Source organism: Astyanax mexicanus, unplaced genomic scaffold, assembly GCF_023375975.1.
Source record: "Astyanax mexicanus isolate ESR-SI-001 unplaced genomic scaffold, AstMex3_surface scaffold_39, whole genome shotgun sequence".
NCBI classification, from domain to species: domain Eukaryota; kingdom Metazoa; phylum Chordata; class Actinopteri; order Characiformes; family Acestrorhamphidae; genus Astyanax; species Astyanax mexicanus.
Window position 1 is genome coordinate 1,375,890 of NW_026040049.1, and position 19,782 is coordinate 1,395,671.

Genomic DNA, 19,782 nt, shown 5'->3' on the forward strand with positions numbered 1-19,782 from the left:
TTCTCAGTGGCATTCACACAGTCAAAACCTTCGTTGGAGAATGCGGGCATCGATCCCGCTACCTCTCGCATGCTAAGCGAGCGCTCTACCATTTGAGCTAATTCCCCTTGAAGAAACAGGAGCTGTTAGCCTCTCATGACAACAGCATAACATTTAGAAGGCTGAAGCATGTTGATCAGAGGTGACTCACTTCAGCAGTAGCACAGGGAGAACTATGCACAGTTTTAGGTTTCTGGGACTTCACATCACTGACAAGCTCACTCACCATGCATTCCCTAATGAAAAAGGCACAAGAACACACACACCTTCTGTGAAGATTGAGAAGGGGCCAGTATTACCTGTTGCATGTTGCAGAGATTCAGCTGCACACAGCTTCCTCGTTAGTATAGTGGACAGTATCGCCGCCTGTCACGCGGAAGACCGGGGTTCGATTCCCCGACGGGGAGAGAGTATGTTTTTTCTGAACCTACGGCCGAAAAACCTGAAAAGGTTTTGGATCAGCAAGGTGCGACGCGCTAAAGGCAATGCATTGGCCGGGAATCGAACCCGGGTCAACTGCTTGGAAGGCAGCTATGCTCACCACTATACCACCAACGCCACAAACAAGCACACCATTGTTTTGCTGAAAGACCCTCAGTGTAAATTTTCCCTTGGGAAAGATGACCAAACTCTGTCATTTCCACTGCGGGACACATGCACGCTTGGTGGAAAATTGTGGTTTCTGTAGTGTAGTGGTCAGCACGTTCGCCTTACACGCGAAAGGTCCCTGGTTCGAAACCAGGCAGAAACATGCCTTTAGTTCTTGTCTTTTGTCTGACACTATGGGCAAGCCTGTCATCACACCTCATTAGTAGATGGGAACAATCTATATTTTGTGTTAGGCCTTGTTAAGACAATTGCGAGCACAGGAAGCAATCATGCCATCCCCGTGCTGTTGTTGTGCCTTCTGCGCTTGGCTTCGGATGTGGAAAAAAACAGAATAAAACAATTACACCTGGTGGACATTCATCCGTCATGCCTGAAGGGTTCCGCTTTCAACTGTGGGCCGGTTAGCTCAGTTGGTTAGAGCGTGGTGCTAATAACGCCAAGGTCGCGGGTTCGATCCCCGTACGGGCCAAAAATTCTTCTCTTTGTTTTGCTATATCATGCTTTCAGACGGTCATCTGTCAAGCAGAGGCAAATGGTGAATCAGGTAAATAACGTACACTGAAGTTATACACTCACACTTATAGTTTTTAAAGCTGTTCTCAGTGGCATTCACACAGTCAAAACCTTCGTTGGAGAATGCGGGCATCGATCCCGCTACCTCTCGCATGCTAAGCGAGCGCTCTACCATTTGAGCTAATTCCCCTTGAAGAAACAGGAGCTGTTAGCCTCTCATGACAACAGCATAACATTTAGAAGGCTGAAGCATGTTGATCAGAGGTGACTCACTTCAGCAGTAGCACAGGGAGAACTATGCACAGTTTCAGGTTTCTGGGACTTCACATCACTGACAAGCTCACTCACCATGCATTCCCTAATGAAAAAGGCACAAGAACACACACACCTTCTGTGAAGATTGAGAAGGGGCCAGTATGACCTGTTGCATGTTGCAGAGATTCAGCTGCACACAGCTTCCTCGTTAGTATAGTGGACAGTATCTCCGCCTGTCACGCGGAAGACCGGGGTTCGATTCCCCGACGGGGAGAGAATATGTTTTTTCTGAACCTACGGCCGAAAAACCTGAAAGGGTTTTGGAGCAGCAAGGTGCGACGTGCTAAAGACAATGCGTTGGCCGGGAATCGAACCCGGGTCAACTGCTCGGAAGGCAGCTATGCTCACCACTATACCACCAACACCACAAACAAGCACACCATTGTTTTGCTGAAAGACCCTCAGTGTAAATTTTCCCCTGGGAGAGATTACCAAACTCTGTCATTTCCACTGCAGGACACATGCACGCTTGGTGGAAAATTGTGGTTTCTGTAGTGTAGTGGTCATCACGTTCGCCTTACACGCGAAAGGTCCCTGGTTCGAAACCAGGCAGAAACATGCCTTTAGTTCTTATCTTTTGTCTGACACTATGGGCAAGCCTGTCATCACACCTCATTAGTAGATGGGAACAATCTATATTTTGTGTTAGGCCTTATTAAGACAATTGCGAGCACAGGAAGCAATCATGCCATCCCCGTGCTGTTGTTGTGCCTTCTGCGCTTGCCTTCGGATGTGGAAAAAAACAGAATAAAACAATTACACCTTGTGGACCTTCATCCGTCATGCCTGAAGGGTTCCGTTATCAACTGTGGGCCGGTTAGCTCAGTTGGTTAGAGCGTGGTGCTAATAACGCCAAGGTCGCGGGTTCGATCCCCGTACGGGCCAAAAGTTCTTCTCTTTGTTTTGCTATATCATGCTTTCAGACGGTCATCTGTCAAGCAGAGGCAAATGGTGAATCAGGTAAATAACGTACACTGAAGTTATACACTCAAACTTATAGTTTTTAAAGCTGTTCTCAGTGGCATTCACACAGTCAAAACCTTCGTTGGAGAATGCGGGCATCGATCCCGCTACCTCTCGCATGCTAAGCGAGCGCTCTACCATTTGAGCTAATTCCCCTTGAAGAAACAGGAGCTGTTAGCCTCTCATGACAACAGCATAACATTTAGAAGGCTGAAGCATGTTGATCAGAGGTGACTCACTTCAGCAGTAGCACAGGGAGAACTATGCACAGTTTCGGGTTTCTGGGACTTCACATCACTGACAAGCTCACTCACCATGCATTCCCTAATGAAAAAGGCACAAGAACACACACACCTTCTGTGAAGATTGAGAAGGGGCTAGTATTACCTGTTGCATGTTGTAGAGATCCAGCTGCACACAGCTTCCTCGTTAGTATAGTGGACAGTATCTCCACCTGTCACGCGGAAGACCGGGGTTCGATTCCCCGACGGGGAGAGAGTATGTTTTTTCTGAACCTACGGCCGAAAAACCTGAAAAGATTTTGGAGCAGCGAGGTACGACGCGCTAAAGGCAATGCGTTGGCCGGGAATCGAACCCGGGTCAACTGCTTGGAAGGCAGCTATGCTCACCACTATACCACCAACGCCACAAACAAGCACACCATTGTTTTGCTGAAAGACCCTCAGTGTAAATTTTCCCCTGGGAAAGATGACCAAACTCTGTCATTTCCACTGCGGGACACATGCACGCTTGGTGGAAAATTGTGGTTTCTGTAGTGTAGTGGTCATCACGTTCGCCTTACACGCGAAAGGTACCTGGTTCGAAACCAGGCAGAAACATGCCTTTAGTTCTTGTCTTTTGTCTGACACTATGGGCACGCCTGTCATCACACCTCATTAGTAGATGGGAACAATCTATATTTTGTGTTAGGCCTTATTAAGACAATTGCGAGCACAGGAAGCAATCATGCCATCCCCGTGCTGTTGTTCTGCCTTCTGCGCTTGGCTTCGGATGTGGAAAAAAACAGAATAAAACAATTACACCTGGTGGACATTCATCCGTCATGCCTGAAGGGTTCAGCTTTCAACTGTGGGCCGGTTAGCTCAGTTGGTTAGAGCGTGGTGCTAATAACGCCAAGGTCGCGGGTTCGATCCCCGTACGGGCCAAAAATTCTTCTCTTTGTTTTGCTATATCATGCTTTCAGACGGTCATCTGTCAAGCAGAGGCAAATGGTGAATCAGGTAAATAACGTACACTGAAGTTATACACTCAAACTTATAGTTTTTAAAGCTGTTCTCAGTGGCATTCACACAGTCAAAACCTTCGTTGGAGAATGCGGGGATCGATCCCGCTACCTCTCGCATGCTAAGCGAGCGCTCTACCATTTGAGCTGATTCCCCTTGAAGAAACAGGAGCTGTTAGCCTCTCATGACAACAGCATAACATTTAGAAGGCTGAAGCATGTTGATCAGAGGTGACTCACTTCAGCAGTAGCACAGGGAGAACTATGCACAGTTTCAGGTTTCTGGGACTTCACATCACTGACAAGCTCACTCACCATGCATTCCCTAATGAAAAAGGCACAAGAACACACACACCTTCTGTGAAGATTGAGAAGGGGCCAGTATTACCTGTTGCATGTTGCAGAGATTCAGCTGCACACAGCTTCCTCGTTAGTATAGTGGACAGTATCTCCGCCTGTCACGCGGAAGACCGGGGTTCGATTCCCCGACGGGGAGAGAATATGTTTTTTCTGAACCTACGGCCGAAAAACCTGAAAAGGTTTTGGAGCAGCAAGGTGCGACGTGCTAAATGCAATGCGTTGGCCGGGAATCGAACCCGGGTCAACTGCTTGGAAGGCAGCTATGCTCACCACTATACCACCAACGCCACAAACAAGCACACCATTGTTTTGCTGAAAGACCCTCAGTGCAAATTTTCCCCTGGGAAAGATGACCAAACTCTGTCATTTCCACTGCGGGACACATGCACGCTTGGTGGAAAATTGTGGTTTCTGTAGTGTAGTGGTCATCACATTCGCCTTACACGTGAAAGGTCCCTGGTTCGAAACCAGGCAGAAACATGCCTTTAGTTCTTGTCTTTTGTCTGACACTATGGGCAAGCCTGTCATCACACCTCATTAGTAGATGGGAACAATCTATATTTTGTGTTAGGCCTTATTAAGACAATTGCGAGCACAGGAAGCAATCATGCCATCCCCGTGCTGTTGTTGTGCCTTCTGCGCTTGGCTTCGGATGTGGAAAAAAACAGAATAAAACAATTACACCTTGTGGACATTCATCCGTCATGCCTGAAGGGTTCCGCTATCAACTGTGGGCCGGTTAGCTCAGTTGGTTAGAGCGTGGTGCTAATAACGCCAAGGTCGCGGGTTCGATCCCCGTACGGGCCAAAAGTTCTTCTCTTTGTTTTGCTATATCATGCTTTCAGACGGTCATCTGTCAAGCAGAGGCAAATGGTGAATCAGGTAAATAACGTACACTGAAGTTATACACTCAAACTTATAGTTTTTAAAGCTGTTCTAAGTGGCATTCACACAGTCAAAACCTTCGTTGGAGAATGCGGGCATCGATCCCGCTACCTCTCGCATGCTAAGCGAGCGCTCTACCATTTGAGCTAATTCCCCTTGAAGAAACAGGAGCTGTTAGCCTCTCATGACAACAGCATAACATTTAGAAGGCTGAAGCATGTTGATCAGAGGTGACTCACTTCAGCAGTAGCACAGGGAGAACTATGCACAGTTTCAGGTTTCTGGGACTTCACATCACTGACAAGCTCACTCACCATGCATTCCCTAATGAAAAAGGCACAAGAACACACACACCTTCTGTGAAGATTGAGAAGGGGCCAGTATTACCTGTTGCATGTTGCAGAGATTCAGCTGCACACAGCTTCCTCGTTAGTATAGTGGACAGTATCTCCGCCTGTCACGCGGAAGACCGGGGTTCGATTCCCCGACGGGGAGAGAGTATGTTTTTTCTGAACCTACGGCCGAAAAACCTGATAAGGTTTTGGATCAGCAAGGTGCGACGCGCTAAAGGCAATGCGTTGGTCGGGAATCGAACCCGGGTCAACTGCTTGGAAGGCAGCTATGCTCACCACTATACCACCAACACCACAAACAAACACACCATTGTTTTGCTGAAAGACCCTCAGTGTAAATTTTCCCCTGGGAAAGATGACCAAACTCTGTCATTTCCACTGCGGGACACATGCACGCTTGGTGGAAAATTGTGGTTTCTGTAGTGTAGTGGTCATCACGTTCGCCTTACACGCGAAAGGTCCCTGGTTCGAAACCAGGCAGAAACATGCCTTTAGTTCTTGTCTTTTGTCTGACACTATGGGCAAGCCTGTCATCACACCTCATTAGTAGATGGGAACAATCTATATTTTGTGTTAGGCCTTATTAAGACAATTGCGAGCACAGGAAGCAATCATGCCATCCCCGTGCTGTTGTTGTGCCTTCTGCGCTTGGCTTCGGATGTGGAAAAAAACAGAATAAAACAATTACACCTGGTGGACATTCATCCGTCATGCCTGAAGGGTTCAGCTTTCAACTGTGGGCCGGTTAGCTCAGTTGGTTAGAGCGTGGTGCTAATAACGCCAAGGTCGCGGGTTCGATCCCCGTACGGGCCAAAAGTTCTTCTCTTTGTTTTGCTATATCATGCTTTCAGACGGTCATCTGTCAAGCAGAGGCAAATGGTGAATCAGGTAAATAACGTACACTGAAGTTATACACTCAAACTTATAGTTTTTAAAGCTGTTCTCAGTGGCATTCACACAGTCAAAACCTTCGTTGGAGAATGCGGGCATCGATCCCGCTACCTCTCGCATGCTAAGCGAGCGCTCTACCATTTGAGCTAATTCCCCTTGAAGAAACAGGAGCTGTTAGCCTCTCATGACAACAGCATAACATTTAGAAGGCTGAAGCATGTTGATCAGAGGTGACTCACTTCAGCAGTAGCACAGGGAGAACTATGCACAGTTTCAGGTTTCTGGGACTTCACATCACTGACAAGCTCACTCACCATGCATTCCCTAATGAAAAAGGCACAAGAACACACACACCTTCTGTGAAGATTGAGAAGGGGCCAGTATTACCTGTTGCATGTTGCAGAGATTCAGCTGCACACAGCTTCCTCGTTAGTATAGTGGACAGTATCTCCGCCTGTCAAGCGGAAGACCGGGGTTCGATTCCCCGACGGGGAGAGAATTTGTTTTTTCTGAACCTACGGCCGAAAAACCTGAAAAGGTTTTGGAGCAGCAAGGTGCGACGTGCTAAATGCAATGCGTTGGCCGGGAATCGAACCCGGGTCAACTGCTTGGAAGGCAGCTATGCTCACCACTATACCACCAACGCCACAAACAAGCACACCATTGTTTTGCTGAAAGACCCTCAGTGCAAATTTTCCCCTGGGAAAGATGACCAAACTCTGTCATTTCCACTGCGGGACACATGCACGCTTGGTGGAAAATTGTGGTTTCTGTAGTGTAGTGGTCATCACATTCGCCTTACACGCGAAAGGTCCCTGGTTCGAAACCAGGCAGAAACATGCCTTTAGTTCTTGTCTTTTGTCTGACACTATGGGCAAGCCTGTCATCACACCTCATTAGTAGATGGGAACAATCTATATTTTGTGTTAGGCCTTATTAAGACAATTGCTAGCACAGGAAGCAATCATGCCATCCCCGTGCTGTTGTTGTGCCTTCTGCGCTTGGCTTCGGATGTGGAAAAAAACAGAATAAAACAATTACACCTTGTGGACATTCATCCGTCATGCCTGAAGGGTTCTGCTATCAACTGTGGGCCGGTTAGCTCAGTTGGTTAGAGCGTGGTGCTAATAACGCCAAGGTTGTGGGTTCGATCCCCGTACGGGCCAAAAATTCTTCTCTTTGTTTTGCTATATCATGCTTTCAGACGGTCATCTGTCAAGCAGAGGCAAATGGTGAATCAGGTAAATAACGTACACTGAAGTTATACACTCAAACTTATAGTTTTTAAAGCTGTTCTCAGTGGCATTCACACAGTCAAAACCTTCGTTGGAGAATGCGGGCATCGATCCCGCTACCTCTCGCATGCTAAGCGAGCGCTCTACCATTTGAGCTAATTCCCCTTGAAGAAACAGGAGCTGTTAGCCTCTCATGACAACAGCATAACATTTAGAAGGCTGAAGCATGTTGATCAGAGGTGACTCACTTCAGCAGTAGCACAGGGAGAACTATGCACAGTTTCAGGTTTCTGGGACTTCACATCACTGACAAGCTCACTCACCATGCATTCCCTAATGAAAAAGGCACAAGAACACACACACCTTCTGTGAAGATTGAGAAGGGGCCAGTATTACCTGTTGCATGTTGTAGAGGTTCAGCTGCACACAGCTTCCTCGTTAGTATAGTGGACAGTATCTCCGCCTGTCACGCGGAAGACCGGGGTTCGATTCCCCGACGGGGAGAGAGTATGTTTTTTCTGAACCTACGGCCGAAAAACCTGAAAAGGTTTTGGAGCAGCGAGGTGCGACGCGCTAAAGGCAATGCGTTGGCCGGGAATCGAACCCGGGTCAACTGCTTGGAAGGCAGCTATGCTCACCACTATACCACCAACGCCACAAACAAGCACACCATTGTTTTGCTGAAAGACCCTCAGTGTAAATTTTCCCCTGGGAAAGATGACCAAACTCTGTCATTTCCACTGCGGGACACATGCACGCTTGGTGGAAAATTGTGGTTTCTGTAGTGTAGTGGTCATCACGTTCGCCTTACACGCGAAAGGTCCCTGGTTCGAAACCAGGCAGAAACATGCCTTTAGTTCTTGTCTTTTGTCTGACACTATGGGCAAGCCTGTCATCACACCTCATTAGTAGATGGGAACAATCTATATTTTGTGTTAGGCCTTATTAAGACAATTGCGAGCACAGGAAGCAATCATGCCATCCCCGTGCTGTTGTTGTGCCTTCTGCGCTTGGCTTCGGATGTGGAAAAAAACAGAATAAAACAATTACACCTGGTGGACATTCATCCGTCATGCCTGAAGGGTTCAGCTTTCAACTGTGGGCCGGTTAGCTCAGTTGGTTAGAGCGTGGTGCTAATAACGCCAAGGTCGCGGGTTCGATCCCCGTACGGGCCGAAAGTTCTTCTCTTTGTTTTGCTATATCATGCTTTCAGACGGTCATCTGTCAAGCAGAGGCAAATGGTGAATCAGGTAAATAACGTACACTGAAGTTATACACTCAAACTTATAGTTTTTAAAGCTGTTCTCAGTGGCATTCACACAGTCAAAACCTTCGTTGGAGAATGCGGGCATCGATCCCGCTACCTCTCGCATGCTAAGCGAGCGCTCTACCATTTGAGCTAATTCCCCTTGAAGAAACAGGAGCTGTTAGCCTCTCATGACAACAGCATAACATTTAGAAGGCTGAAGCATGTTGATCAGAGGTGACTCACTTCAGCAGTAGCACAGGGAGAACTATGCACAGTTTCAGGTTTCTGGGACTTCACATCACTGACAAGCTCACTCACCATGCATTCCCTAATGAAAAAGGCACAAGAACACACACACCTTCTGTGAAGATTGAGAAGGGGCCAGTATTACCTGTTGCATGTTGCAGAGATTCAGCTGCACACAGCTTCCTCGTTAGTATAGTGGACAGTATCTCCGCCTGTCACGCGGAAGACCGGGGTTCGATTCCCCGACGGGGAGAGAATATGTTTTTTCTGAACCTACGGCCGAAAAACCTGAAAAGGTTTTGGAGCAGCAAGGTGCGACGTGCTAAATGCAATGCGTTGGCCGGGAATCGAACCCGGGTCAACTGCTTGGAAGGCAGCTATGCTCACCACTATACCACCAACGCCACAAACAAGCACACCATTGTTTTGCTGAAAGACCCTCAGTGCAAATTTTCCCCTGGGAAAGATGACCAAACTCTGTCATTTCCACTGCGGGACACATGCACGCTTGGTGGAAAATTGTGGTTTCTGTAGTGTAGTGGTCATCACATTCGCCTTACACGCGAAAGGTCCCTGGTTCGAAACCAGGCAGAAACATGCCTTTAGTTCTTGTCTTTTGTCTGACACTATGGGCAAGCCTGTCATCACACCTCATTAGTAGATGGGAACAATCTATATTTTGTGTTAGGCCTTATTAAGACAATTGCGAGCACAGGAAGCAATCATGCCATCCCCGTGCTGTTGTTGTGCCTTCTGCGCTTGGCTTCGGATGTGGAAAAAAACAGAATAAAACAATTACACCTTGTGGACATTCATCCGTCATGCCTGAAGGGTTTATCAACTGTGGGCCGGTTAGCTCAGTTGGTTAGAGCGTGGTGCTAATAACGCCAAGGTCGCGGGTTAGATCCCCGTACGGGCCAAAAGTTCTTCTCTTTGTTTTGCTATATCATGCTTTCAGACGGTCATCTGTCAAGCAGAGGCAAATGGTGAATCAGGTAAATAACGTACACTGAAGTTATACACTCAAACTTATAGTTTTTAAAGCTGTTCTAAGTGGCATTCACACAGTCAAAACCTTCGTTGGAGAATGCGGGCGTCGATCCCGCTACCTCTCGCATGCTAAGCGAGCGCTCTACCATTTGAGCTAATTCCCCTTGAAGAAACAGGAGCTGTTAGCCTCTCATGACAACAGCATAACATTTAGAAGGCTGAAGCATGTTGATCAGAGGTGACTCACTTCAGCAGTAGCACAGGGAGAACTATGCACAGTTTCAGGTTTCTGGGACTTCACATCACTGACAAGCTCACTCACCATGCATTCCCTAATGAAAAAGGCACAAGAACACACACACCTTCTGTGAAGATTGAGAAGGGGCCAGTATTACCTGTTGCATGTTGCAGAGATTCAGCTGCACACAGCTTCCTCGTTAGTATAGTGGACAGTATCTCCGCCTGTCACGCGGAAGACCGGGGTTCGATTCCCCGACGGGGAGAGAGTATGTTTTTTCTGAACCTACGGCCGAAAAACCTGAAAAGGTTTTGGAGCAGCGATGTGCGACGCGCTAAAGGCAATGCGTTGGCCGGGAATCGAACCCGGGTCAACTGCTTGGAAGGCAGCTATGCTCACCACTATACCACCAACACCACAAACAAGCACACCATTGTTTTGCTGAAAGACCCTCAGTGCAAATTTTCCCCTGGGAAAGATGACCAAACTCTGTCATTTCCGCTGCGGGACACATGCACGCTTGGTGGAAAATTGTGGTTTCTGTAGTGTAGTGGTCATCACGTTCGCCTTACACGCGAAAGGTCCCTGGTTCGAAACCAGGCAGAAACATGCCTTTAGTTCTTGTCTTTTGTCTGACACTATGGGCAAGCCTGTCATCACACCTCATTAGTAGATGGGAACAATCTATATTTTGTGTTAGGCCTTATTAAGACAATTGCGAGCACAGGAAGCAATCATGCCATCCCCGTGCTGTTGTTGTGCCTTCTGCGCTTGGCTTCGGATGTGGAAAAAAACAGAATAAAACAATTACACCTGGTGGACATTCATCCGTCATGCCTGAAGGGTTCAGCTTTCAACTGTGGGCCGGTTAGCTCAGTTGGTTAGAGCGTGGTGCTAATAACGCCAAGGTCGCGGGTTCGATCCCCGTACGGGCCAAAAGTTCTTCTCTTTGTTTTGCTATATCATGCTTTCAGACGGTCATCTGTCAAGCAGAGGCAAATGGTGAATCAGGTAAATAACGTACACTGAAGTTATACACTCAAACTTATAGTTTTTAAAGCTGTTCTCAGTGGCATTCACACAGTCAAAACCTTCGTTGGAGAATGCGGGCATCGATCCCGCTACCTCTCGCATGCTAAGCGAGCGCTCTACCATTTGAGCTAATTCCCCTTGAAGAAACAGGAGCTGTTAGCCTCTCATGACAACAGCATAACATTTAGAAGGCTGAAGCATGTTGCTCAGAGGTGACTCACTTCAGCAGTAGCACAGGGAGAACTATGCACAGTTTCAGGTTTCTGGGACTTCACATCACTGACAAGCTCACTCACCATGCATTCCCTAATGAAAAATGCACAAGAACACACACACCTTCTGTGAAGATTGAGAAGGGCCCAGTATTACCTGTTGCATGTTGCAGAGATTCAGCTGCACACAGCTTCCTCGTTAGTATAGTGGACAGTATCTCCGCCTGTCACGCGGAAGACCGGGGTTCGATTCCCCGACGGGGAGAGAATATGTTTTTTCTGAACCTACAGCCGAAAAACCTGAAAAGGTTTTGGATCAGCAAGGTGCGACGCGCTAAAGGCAATGCGTTGGTCGGGAATCGAACCCGGGTCAACTGCTTGGAAGGCAGCTATGCTCACCACTATACCACCAACACCACAAACAAGCACACCATTGTTTTGCTGAAAGACCCTCAGTGTAAATTTTCCCCTGGGAAAGATGACCAAACTCTGTCATTTCCACTGCGGGACACATGCACGCTTGGTGGAAAATTGTGCTTTCTGTAGTGTAGTGGTCATCACGTTCGCCTTACACGCGAAAGGTCCCTGGTTCGAAACCAGGCAGAAACATGCCTTTAGTTCTTGTCTTTTGTCTGACACTATGGGCAAGCCTGTCATCACACCTCATTAGTAGATGGGAACAATCTATATTTTGTGTTAGGCCTTATTAAGACAATTGCGAGCACAGGAAGCAATCATGCCATCCCCGTGCTGTTGTTGTGCCTTCTGCGCTTGGCTTCGGATGTGGAAAAAAACAGAATAAAACAATTACACCTGGTGGACATTCATCCGTCATGCCTGAAGGGTTCAGCTTTCAACTGTGGGCCGGTTAGCTCAGTTGGTTAGAGCGTGGTGCTAATAACGCCAAGGTCGCGGGTTCGATCCCCGTACGGGCCAAAAGTTCTTCTCTTTGTTTTGCTATATCATGCTTTCAGACGGTCATCTGTCAAGCAGAGGCAAATGGTGAATCAGGTAAATAACGTACACTGAAGTTATACACTCAAACTTATAGTTTTTAAAGCTGTTCTCAGTGGCATTCACACAGTCAAAACCTTCGTTGGAGAATGCGGGCATCGATCCCGCTACCTCTCGCATGCTAAGCGAGCGCTCTACCATTTGAGCTAATTCCCCTTGAAGAAACAGGAGCTGTTAGCCTCTCATGACAACAGCATAACATTTAGAAGGCTGAAGCATGTTGATCAGAGGTGACTCACTTCAGCAGTAGCACAGGGAGAACTATGCACAGTTTTAGGTTTCTGGGACTTCACATCACTGACAAGCTCACTCACCATGCATTCCCTAATGAAAAAGGCACAAGAACACACACACCTTCTGTGAAGATTGAGAAGGGGCCAGTATTACCTGTTGCATGTTGCAGAGATTCAGCTGCACACAGCTTCCTCGTTAGTATAGTGGACAGTATCTCCGCCTGTCACGCGGAAGACCGGGGTTCGATTCCCCGACGGGGAGAGAGTATGTTTTTTCTGAACCTACGGCCGAAAAACCTGAAAAGGTTTTGGATCAGCAAGGTGCGACGCGCTAAAGGCAATGCATTGGCCGGGAATCGAACCCGGGTCAACTGCTTGGAAGGCAGCTATGCTCACCACTATACCACCAACGCCACAAACAAGCACACCATTGTTTTGCTGAAAGACCCTCAGTGTAAATTTTCCCTTGGGAAAGATGACCAAACTCTGTCATTTCCACTGCGGGACACATGCACGCTTGGTGGAAAATTGTGGTTTCTGTAGTGTAGTGGTCAGCACGTTCGCCTTACACGCGAAAGGTCCCTGGTTCGAAACCAGGCAGAAACATGCCTTTAGTTCTTGTCTTTTGTCTGACACTATGGGCAAGCCTGTCATCACACCTCATTAGTAGATGGGAACAATCTATATTTTGTGTTAGGCCTTGTTAAGACAATTGCGAGCACAGGAAGCAATCATGCCATCCCCGTGCTGTTGTTGTGCCTTCTGCGCTTGGCTTCGGATGTGGAAAAAAACAGAATAAAACAATTACACCTGGTGGACATTCATCCGTCATGCCTGAAGGGTTCCGCTTTCAACTGTGGGCCGGTTAGCTCAGTTGGTTAGAGCGTGGTGCTAATAACGCCAAGGTCGCGGGTTCGATCCCCGTACGGGCCAAAAATTCTTCTCTTTGTTTTGCTATATCATGCTTTCAGACGGTCATCTGTCAAGCAGAGGCAAATGGTGAATCAGGTAAATAACGTACACTGAAGTTATACACTCACACTTATAGTTTTTAAAGCTGTTCTCAGTGGCATTCACACAGTCAAAACCTTCGTTGGAGAATGCGGGCATCGATCCCGCTACCTCTCGCATGCTAAGCGAGCGCTCTACCATTTGAGCTAATTCCCCTTGAAGAAACAGGAGCTGTTAGCCTCTCATGACAACAGCATAACATTTAGAAGGCTGAAGCATGTTGATCAGAGGTGACTCACTTCAGCAGTAGCACAGGGAGAACTATGCACAGTTTCAGGTTTCTGGGACTTCACATCACTGACAAGCTCACTCACCATGCATTCCCTAATGAAAAAGGCACAAGAACACACACACCTTCTGTGAAGATTGAGAAGGGGCCAGTATGACCTGTTGCATGTTGCAGAGATTCAGCTGCACACAGCTTCCTCGTTAGTATAGTGGACAGTATCTCCGCCTGTCACGCGGAAGACCGGGGTTCGATTCCCCGACGGGGAGAGAATATGTTTTTTCTGAACCTACGGCCGAAAAACCTGAAAGGGTTTTGGAGCAGCAAGGTGCGACGTGCTAAAGACAATGCGTTGGCCGGGAATCGAACCCGGGTCAACTGCTCGGAAGGCAGCTATGCTCACCACTATACCACCAACACCACAAACAAGCACACCATTGTTTTGCTGAAAGACCCTCAGTGTAAATTTTCCCCTGGGAGAGATTACCAAACTCTGTCATTTCCACTGCAGGACACATGCACGCTTGGTGGAAAATTGTGGTTTCTGTAGTGTAGTGGTCATCACGTTCGCCTTACACGCGAAAGGTCCCTGGTTCGAAACCAGGCAGAAACATGCCTTTAGTTCTTATCTTTTGTCTGACACTATGGGCAAGCCTGTCATCACACCTCATTAGTAGATGGGAACAATCTATATTTTGTGTTAGGCCTTATTAAGACAATTGCGAGCACAGGAAGCAATCATGCCATCCCCGTGCTGTTGTTGTGCCTTCTGCGCTTGCCTTCGGATGTGGAAAAAAACAGAATAAAACAATTACACCTTGTGGACCTTCATCCGTCATGCCTGAAGGGTTCCGTTATCAACTGTGGGCCGGTTAGCTCAGTTGGTTAGAGCGTGGTGCTAATAACGCCAAGGTCGCGGGTTCGATCCCCGTACGGGCCAAAAGTTCTTCTCTTTGTTTTGCTATATCATGCTTTCAGACGGTCATCTGTCAAGCAGAGGCAAATGGTGAATCAGGTAAATAACGTACACTGAAGTTATACACTCAAACTTATAGTTTTTAAAGCTGTTCTCAGTGGCATTCACACAGTCAAAACCTTCGTTGGAGAATGCGGGCATCGATCCCGCTACCTCTCGCATGCTAAGCGAGCGCTCTACCATTTGAGCTAATTCCCCTTGAAGAAACAGGAGCTGTTAGCCTCTCATGACAACAGCATAACATTTAGAAGGCTGAAGCATGTTGATCAGAGGTGACTCACTTCAGCAGTAGCACAGGGAGAACTATGCACAGTTTCGGGTTTCTGGGACTTCACATCACTGACAAGCTCACTCACCATGCATTCCCTAATGAAAAAGGCACAAGAACACACACACCTTCTGTGAAGATTGAGAAGGGGCTAGTATTACCTGTTGCATGTTGTAGAGATCCAGCTGCACACAGCTTCCTCGTTAGTATAGTGGACAGTATCTCCGCCTGTCACGCGGAAGACCGGGGTTCGATTCCCCGACGGGGAGAGAGTATGATTTTTCTGAACCTACGGCCGAAAAACCTGAAAAGATTTTGGAGCAGCGAGGTACGACGCGCTAAAGGCAATGCGTTGGCCGGGAATCGAACCCGGGTCAACTGCTTGGAAGGCAGCTATGCTCACCACTATACCACCAACGCCACAAACAAGCACACCATTGTTTTGCTGAAAGACCCTCAGTGTAAATTTTCCCCTGGGAAAGATGACCAAACTCTGTCATTTCCACTGCGGGACACATGCACGCTTGGTGGAAAATTGTGGTTTCTGTAGTGTAGTGGTCATCACGTTCGCCTTACACGCGAAAGGTACCTGGTTCGAAACCAGGCAGAAACATGCCTTTAGTTCTTGTCTTTTGTCTGACACTATGGGCACGCCTGTCATCACACCTCATTAGTAGATGGGAACAATCTATATTTTGTGTTAGGCCTTATTAAGACAATTGCGAGCACAGGAAGCAATCATGCCATCCCCGTGCTGTTGTTCTGCCTTCTGCGCTTGGCTTCGGATGTGGAAAAAAACAGAATAAAACAATTACACCTGGTGGACATTCATCCGTCATGCCTGAAGGGTTCAGCTTTCAACTGTGGGCCGGTTAGCTCAGTTGGTTAGAGCGTGGTGCTAATAACGCCAAGGTCGCGGGTTCGATCCCCGTACGGGCCAAAAATTCTTCTCTTTGTTTTGCTATATCATGCTTTCAGACGGTCATCTGTCAAGCAGAGGCAAATGGTGAATCAGGTAAATAACGTACACTGAAGTTATACACTCAAACTTATAGTTTTTAAAGCTGTTCTCAGTGGCATTCACACAGTCAAAACCTTCGTTGGAGAATGCGGGGATCGATCCCGCTACCTCTCGCATGCTAAGCGAGCGCTCTACCATTTGAGCTGATTCCCCTTGAAGAAACAGGAGCTGTTAGCCTCTCATGACAACAGCATAACATTTAGAAGGCTGAAGCATGTTGATCAGAGGTGACTCACTTCAGCAGTAGCACAGGGAGAACTATGCACAGTTTCAGGTTTCTGGGACTTCACATCACTGACAAGCTCACTCACCATGCATTCCCTAATGAAAAAGGCACAAGAACACACACACCTTCTGTGAAGATTGAGAAGGGGCCAGTATTACCTGTTGCATGTTGCAGAGATTCAGCTGCACACAGCTTCCTCGTTAGTATAGTGGACAGTATCTCCGCCTGTCACGCGGAAGACCGGGGTTCGATTCCCCGACGGGGAGAGAATATGTTTTTTCTGAACCTACGGCCGAAAAACCTGAAAAGGTTTTGGAGCAGCAAGGTGCGACGTGCTAAATGCAATGCGTTGGCCGGGAATCGAACCCGGGTCAACTGCTTGGAAGGCAGCTATGCTCACCACTATACCACCAACGCCACAAACAAGCACACCATTGTTTTGCTGAAAGACCCTCAGTGCAAATTTTCCCCTGGGAAAGATGACCAAACTCTGTCATTTCCACTGCGGGACACATGCACGCTTGGTGGAAAATTGTGGTTTCTGTAGTGTAGTGGTCATCACATTCGCCTTACACGTGAAAGGTCCCTGGTTCGAAACCAGGCAGAAACATGCCTTTAGTTCTTGTCTTTTGTCTGACACTATGGGCAAGCCTGTCATCACACCTCATTAGTAGATGGGAACAATCTATATTTTGTGTTAGGCCTTATTAAGACAATTGCGAGCACAGGAAGCAATCATGCCATCCCCGTGCTGTTGTTGTGCCTTCTGTGCTTGGCTTCGGATGTGGAAAAAAACAGAATAAAACAATTACACCTTGTGGACATTCATCCGTCATGCCTGAAGGGTTCCGCTATCAACTGTGGGCCGGTTAGCTCAGTTGGTTAGAGCGTGGTGCTAATAACGCCAAGGTCGCGGGTTCGATCCCCGTACGGGCCAAAAGTTCTTCTCTTTGTTTTGCTATATCATGCTTTCAGACGGTCATCTGTCAAGCAGAGGCAAATGGTGAATCAGGTAAATAACGTACACTGAAGTTATACACTCAAACTTATAGTTTTTAAAGCTGTTCTAAGTGGCATTCACACAGTCAAAACCTTCGTTGGAGAATGCGGGCATCGATCCCGCTACCTCTCGCATGCTAAGCGAGCGCTCTACCATTTGAGCTAATTCCCCTTGAAGAAACAGGAGCTGTTAGCCTCTCATGACAACAGCATAACATTTAGAAGGCTGAAGCATGTTGATCAGAGGTGACTCACTTCAGCAGTAGCACAGGGAGAACTATGCACAGTTTCAGGTTTCTGGGACTTCACATCACTGACAAGCTCACTCACCATGCATTCCCTAATGAAAAAGGCACAAGAACACACACACCTTCTGTGAAGATTGAGAAGGGGCCAGTATTACCTGTTGCATGTTGCAGAGATTCAGCTGCACACAGCTTCCTCGTTAGTATAGTGGACAGTATCTCCGCCTGTCACGCGGAAGACCGGGGTTCGATTCCCCGACGGGGAGAGAGTATGTTTTTTCTGAACCTACGGCCGAAAAACCTGAAAAGGTTTTGGAGCAGCGAGGTGCGACGCGCTAAAGGCAATGCGTTGGCCGGGAATCGAACCCGGGTCAACTGCTTGGAAGGCAGCTATGCTCACCACTATACCACCAACACCACAAACAAGCACACCATTGTTTTGCTGAAAGACCCTCAGTGCAAATTTTCCCCTGGGAAAGATGACCAAACTCTGTCATTTCCACTGCGGGACACATGCACGCTTGGTGGAAAATTGTGGTTTCTGTAGTGTAGTGGTCATCACGTTCGCCTTACACGCGAAAGGTCCCTGGTTCGAAACCAGGCAGAAACATGCCTTTAGTTCTTGTCTTTTGTCTGACACTATGGGCAAGCCTGTCATCACACCTCATTAGTAGATGGGAACAATCTATATTTTGTGTTAGGCCTTATTAAGACAATTGCGAGCACAGGAAGCAATCATGCCATCCCCGTGCTGTTGTTGTGCCTTCTGCGCTTGGCTTCGGATGTGGAAAAAAACAGAATAAAACAATTACACCTGGTGGACATTCATCCGTCATGCCTGAAGGGTTCAGCTTTCAACTGTGGGCCGGTTAGCTCAGTTGGTTAGAGTGTGGTGCTAATAACGCCAAGGTCGCGGGTTCGATCCCCGTACGGGCCAAAAGTTCTTCTCTTTGTTTTGCTATATCATGCTTTCAGACGGTCATCTGTCAAGCAGAGGCAAATGGTGAATCAGGTAAATAACGTACACTGAAGTTATACACTCAAACTTATAGTTTTTAAAGCTGTTCTCAGTGGCATTCACACAGTCAAAACCTTCGTTGGAGAATGCGGGCATCGATCCCGCTACCTCTCGCATGCTAAGCGAGCGCTCTACCATTTGAGCTAATTCCCCTTGAAGAAACAGGAGCTGTTAGCCTCTCATGACAACAGCATAACATTTAGAAGGCTGAAGCATGTTGATCAGAGGTGACTCACTTCAGCAGTAGCACAGGGAGAACTATGCACAGTTTCAGGTTTCTGGGACTTCACATCACTGACAAGCTCACTCACCATGCATTCCCTAATGAAAAATGCACAAGAACACACACACCTTCTGTGAAGATTGAGAAGGGCCCAGTATTACCTGTTGCATGTTGCAGAGATTCAGCTGCACACAGCTTCCTCGTTAGTATAGTGGACAGTATCTCCGCCTGTCACGCGGAAGACCGGGGTTCGATTCCCCGACGGGGAGAGAATATGTTTTTTCTGAACCTACAGCCGAAAAACCTGAAAAGGTTTTGGATCAGCAAGGTGCGACGCGCTAAAGGCAATGCGTTGGTCGGGAATCGAACCCGGGTCAACTGCTTGGAAGGCAGCTATGCTCACCACTATACCACCAACACCACAAACAAGCACACCATTGTTTTGCTGAAAGACCCTCAGTGCAAATTTTCCCCTGGGAAAGATGACCAAACTCTGTCATTTCCACTGCGGGACACATGCACGCTTGGTGGAAAATTGTGCTTTCTGTAGTGTAGTGGTCATCACGTTCGCCTTACACGCGAAAGGTCCCTGGTTCGAAACCAGGCAGAAACATGCCTTTAGTTCTTGTCTTTTGTCTGACACTATGGGCAAGCCTGTCATCACACCTCATTAGTAGATGGGAACAATCTATATTTTGTGTTAGGCCTTATTAAGACAATTGCGAGCACAGGAAGCAATCATGCCATCCCCGTGCTGTTGTTGTGCCTTCTGCGCTTGGCTTCGGATGTGGAAAAAAACAGAATAAAACAATTACACCTGGTGGACATTCATCCGTCATGCCTGAAGGGTTCAGCTTTCAACTGTGGGCCGGTTAGCTCAGTTGGTTAGAGCGTGGTGCTAATAACGCCAAGGTCGCGGGTTCGATCCCCGTACGGGCCAAAAGTTCTT

At 47.6% G+C, this 19,782-nt stretch overlaps 39 non-coding genes across 39 annotated transcripts; 32 read left to right on the forward strand and 7 right to left on the reverse strand.

Annotated features, from left to right (window-relative positions):
* The first annotated feature begins 1,043 nt into the window (after nt 1-1,043).
* trnai-aau (transfer RNA isoleucine (anticodon AAU)) lies at nt 1,044-1,117 on the forward strand. The gene has a single exon. It is a non-coding gene; the product is annotated as a tRNA-Ile (tRNA).
* A 501-nt stretch (nt 1,118-1,618) lies between these two features.
* Nucleotides 1,619-1,690, forward strand: trnad-guc (transfer RNA aspartic acid (anticodon GUC)). Its single transcript has one exon. It is a non-coding gene; the product is annotated as a tRNA-Asp (tRNA).
* Nucleotides 1,691-1,961: 271 nt separating this feature from the next.
* On the forward strand, nt 1,962-2,034 carry trnav-uac (transfer RNA valine (anticodon UAC)). The gene has a single exon. It is a non-coding gene; the product is annotated as a tRNA-Val (tRNA).
* Nucleotides 2,035-2,287: 253 nt separating this feature from the next.
* On the forward strand, nt 2,288-2,361 carry trnai-aau (transfer RNA isoleucine (anticodon AAU)). The gene has a single exon. It is a non-coding gene; the product is annotated as a tRNA-Ile (tRNA).
* Nucleotides 2,362-3,013: 652 nt separating this feature from the next.
* trnag-ucc (transfer RNA glycine (anticodon UCC)) lies at nt 3,014-3,085 on the reverse strand. The gene has a single exon. It is a non-coding gene; the product is annotated as a tRNA-Gly (tRNA).
* A 446-nt stretch (nt 3,086-3,531) lies between these two features.
* Nucleotides 3,532-3,605, forward strand: trnai-aau (transfer RNA isoleucine (anticodon AAU)). Its single transcript has one exon. It is a non-coding gene; the product is annotated as a tRNA-Ile (tRNA).
* A 501-nt stretch (nt 3,606-4,106) lies between these two features.
* On the forward strand, nt 4,107-4,178 carry trnad-guc (transfer RNA aspartic acid (anticodon GUC)). The gene has a single exon. It is a non-coding gene; the product is annotated as a tRNA-Asp (tRNA).
* Nucleotides 4,179-4,257: 79 nt separating this feature from the next.
* trnag-ucc (transfer RNA glycine (anticodon UCC)) lies at nt 4,258-4,329 on the reverse strand. Its single transcript has one exon. It is a non-coding gene; the product is annotated as a tRNA-Gly (tRNA).
* Nucleotides 4,330-4,775: 446 nt separating this feature from the next.
* trnai-aau (transfer RNA isoleucine (anticodon AAU)) lies at nt 4,776-4,849 on the forward strand. The gene has a single exon. It is a non-coding gene; the product is annotated as a tRNA-Ile (tRNA).
* Nucleotides 4,850-5,350: 501 nt separating this feature from the next.
* Nucleotides 5,351-5,422, forward strand: trnad-guc (transfer RNA aspartic acid (anticodon GUC)). The gene has a single exon. It is a non-coding gene; the product is annotated as a tRNA-Asp (tRNA).
* Nucleotides 5,423-5,693: 271 nt separating this feature from the next.
* Nucleotides 5,694-5,766, forward strand: trnav-uac (transfer RNA valine (anticodon UAC)). The gene has a single exon. It is a non-coding gene; the product is annotated as a tRNA-Val (tRNA).
* A 253-nt stretch (nt 5,767-6,019) lies between these two features.
* trnai-aau (transfer RNA isoleucine (anticodon AAU)) lies at nt 6,020-6,093 on the forward strand. The gene has a single exon. It is a non-coding gene; the product is annotated as a tRNA-Ile (tRNA).
* Nucleotides 6,094-6,594: 501 nt separating this feature from the next.
* Nucleotides 6,595-6,666, forward strand: trnad-guc (transfer RNA aspartic acid (anticodon GUC)). The gene has a single exon. It is a non-coding gene; the product is annotated as a tRNA-Asp (tRNA).
* Nucleotides 6,667-6,745: 79 nt separating this feature from the next.
* trnag-ucc (transfer RNA glycine (anticodon UCC)) lies at nt 6,746-6,817 on the reverse strand. Its single transcript has one exon. It is a non-coding gene; the product is annotated as a tRNA-Gly (tRNA).
* A 1,021-nt stretch (nt 6,818-7,838) lies between these two features.
* Nucleotides 7,839-7,910, forward strand: trnad-guc (transfer RNA aspartic acid (anticodon GUC)). Its single transcript has one exon. It is a non-coding gene; the product is annotated as a tRNA-Asp (tRNA).
* A 79-nt stretch (nt 7,911-7,989) lies between these two features.
* trnag-ucc (transfer RNA glycine (anticodon UCC)) lies at nt 7,990-8,061 on the reverse strand. The gene has a single exon. It is a non-coding gene; the product is annotated as a tRNA-Gly (tRNA).
* Nucleotides 8,062-8,181: 120 nt separating this feature from the next.
* trnav-uac (transfer RNA valine (anticodon UAC)) lies at nt 8,182-8,254 on the forward strand. Its single transcript has one exon. It is a non-coding gene; the product is annotated as a tRNA-Val (tRNA).
* An 828-nt stretch (nt 8,255-9,082) lies between these two features.
* Nucleotides 9,083-9,154, forward strand: trnad-guc (transfer RNA aspartic acid (anticodon GUC)). Its single transcript has one exon. It is a non-coding gene; the product is annotated as a tRNA-Asp (tRNA).
* A 79-nt stretch (nt 9,155-9,233) lies between these two features.
* On the reverse strand, nt 9,234-9,305 carry trnag-ucc (transfer RNA glycine (anticodon UCC)). The gene has a single exon. It is a non-coding gene; the product is annotated as a tRNA-Gly (tRNA).
* A 1,017-nt stretch (nt 9,306-10,322) lies between these two features.
* On the forward strand, nt 10,323-10,394 carry trnad-guc (transfer RNA aspartic acid (anticodon GUC)). The gene has a single exon. It is a non-coding gene; the product is annotated as a tRNA-Asp (tRNA).
* Nucleotides 10,395-10,665: 271 nt separating this feature from the next.
* On the forward strand, nt 10,666-10,738 carry trnav-uac (transfer RNA valine (anticodon UAC)). The gene has a single exon. It is a non-coding gene; the product is annotated as a tRNA-Val (tRNA).
* A 253-nt stretch (nt 10,739-10,991) lies between these two features.
* On the forward strand, nt 10,992-11,065 carry trnai-aau (transfer RNA isoleucine (anticodon AAU)). The gene has a single exon. It is a non-coding gene; the product is annotated as a tRNA-Ile (tRNA).
* A 501-nt stretch (nt 11,066-11,566) lies between these two features.
* On the forward strand, nt 11,567-11,638 carry trnad-guc (transfer RNA aspartic acid (anticodon GUC)). Its single transcript has one exon. It is a non-coding gene; the product is annotated as a tRNA-Asp (tRNA).
* A 597-nt stretch (nt 11,639-12,235) lies between these two features.
* trnai-aau (transfer RNA isoleucine (anticodon AAU)) lies at nt 12,236-12,309 on the forward strand. Its single transcript has one exon. It is a non-coding gene; the product is annotated as a tRNA-Ile (tRNA).
* A 501-nt stretch (nt 12,310-12,810) lies between these two features.
* trnad-guc (transfer RNA aspartic acid (anticodon GUC)) lies at nt 12,811-12,882 on the forward strand. Its single transcript has one exon. It is a non-coding gene; the product is annotated as a tRNA-Asp (tRNA).
* A 597-nt stretch (nt 12,883-13,479) lies between these two features.
* Nucleotides 13,480-13,553, forward strand: trnai-aau (transfer RNA isoleucine (anticodon AAU)). Its single transcript has one exon. It is a non-coding gene; the product is annotated as a tRNA-Ile (tRNA).
* Nucleotides 13,554-14,054: 501 nt separating this feature from the next.
* trnad-guc (transfer RNA aspartic acid (anticodon GUC)) lies at nt 14,055-14,126 on the forward strand. Its single transcript has one exon. It is a non-coding gene; the product is annotated as a tRNA-Asp (tRNA).
* A 271-nt stretch (nt 14,127-14,397) lies between these two features.
* trnav-uac (transfer RNA valine (anticodon UAC)) lies at nt 14,398-14,470 on the forward strand. The gene has a single exon. It is a non-coding gene; the product is annotated as a tRNA-Val (tRNA).
* Nucleotides 14,471-14,723: 253 nt separating this feature from the next.
* Nucleotides 14,724-14,797, forward strand: trnai-aau (transfer RNA isoleucine (anticodon AAU)). Its single transcript has one exon. It is a non-coding gene; the product is annotated as a tRNA-Ile (tRNA).
* A 501-nt stretch (nt 14,798-15,298) lies between these two features.
* trnad-guc (transfer RNA aspartic acid (anticodon GUC)) lies at nt 15,299-15,370 on the forward strand. The gene has a single exon. It is a non-coding gene; the product is annotated as a tRNA-Asp (tRNA).
* Nucleotides 15,371-15,449: 79 nt separating this feature from the next.
* trnag-ucc (transfer RNA glycine (anticodon UCC)) lies at nt 15,450-15,521 on the reverse strand. The gene has a single exon. It is a non-coding gene; the product is annotated as a tRNA-Gly (tRNA).
* A 446-nt stretch (nt 15,522-15,967) lies between these two features.
* Nucleotides 15,968-16,041, forward strand: trnai-aau (transfer RNA isoleucine (anticodon AAU)). The gene has a single exon. It is a non-coding gene; the product is annotated as a tRNA-Ile (tRNA).
* Nucleotides 16,042-16,542: 501 nt separating this feature from the next.
* trnad-guc (transfer RNA aspartic acid (anticodon GUC)) lies at nt 16,543-16,614 on the forward strand. Its single transcript has one exon. It is a non-coding gene; the product is annotated as a tRNA-Asp (tRNA).
* A 79-nt stretch (nt 16,615-16,693) lies between these two features.
* Nucleotides 16,694-16,765, reverse strand: trnag-ucc (transfer RNA glycine (anticodon UCC)). The gene has a single exon. It is a non-coding gene; the product is annotated as a tRNA-Gly (tRNA).
* A 446-nt stretch (nt 16,766-17,211) lies between these two features.
* On the forward strand, nt 17,212-17,285 carry trnai-aau (transfer RNA isoleucine (anticodon AAU)). The gene has a single exon. It is a non-coding gene; the product is annotated as a tRNA-Ile (tRNA).
* Nucleotides 17,286-17,786: 501 nt separating this feature from the next.
* Nucleotides 17,787-17,858, forward strand: trnad-guc (transfer RNA aspartic acid (anticodon GUC)). Its single transcript has one exon. It is a non-coding gene; the product is annotated as a tRNA-Asp (tRNA).
* Nucleotides 17,859-18,129: 271 nt separating this feature from the next.
* On the forward strand, nt 18,130-18,202 carry trnav-uac (transfer RNA valine (anticodon UAC)). The gene has a single exon. It is a non-coding gene; the product is annotated as a tRNA-Val (tRNA).
* An 828-nt stretch (nt 18,203-19,030) lies between these two features.
* On the forward strand, nt 19,031-19,102 carry trnad-guc (transfer RNA aspartic acid (anticodon GUC)). Its single transcript has one exon. It is a non-coding gene; the product is annotated as a tRNA-Asp (tRNA).
* Nucleotides 19,103-19,699: 597 nt separating this feature from the next.
* Nucleotides 19,700-19,773, forward strand: trnai-aau (transfer RNA isoleucine (anticodon AAU)). Its single transcript has one exon. It is a non-coding gene; the product is annotated as a tRNA-Ile (tRNA).
* Nucleotides 19,774-19,782: the final 9 nt, after the last annotated feature.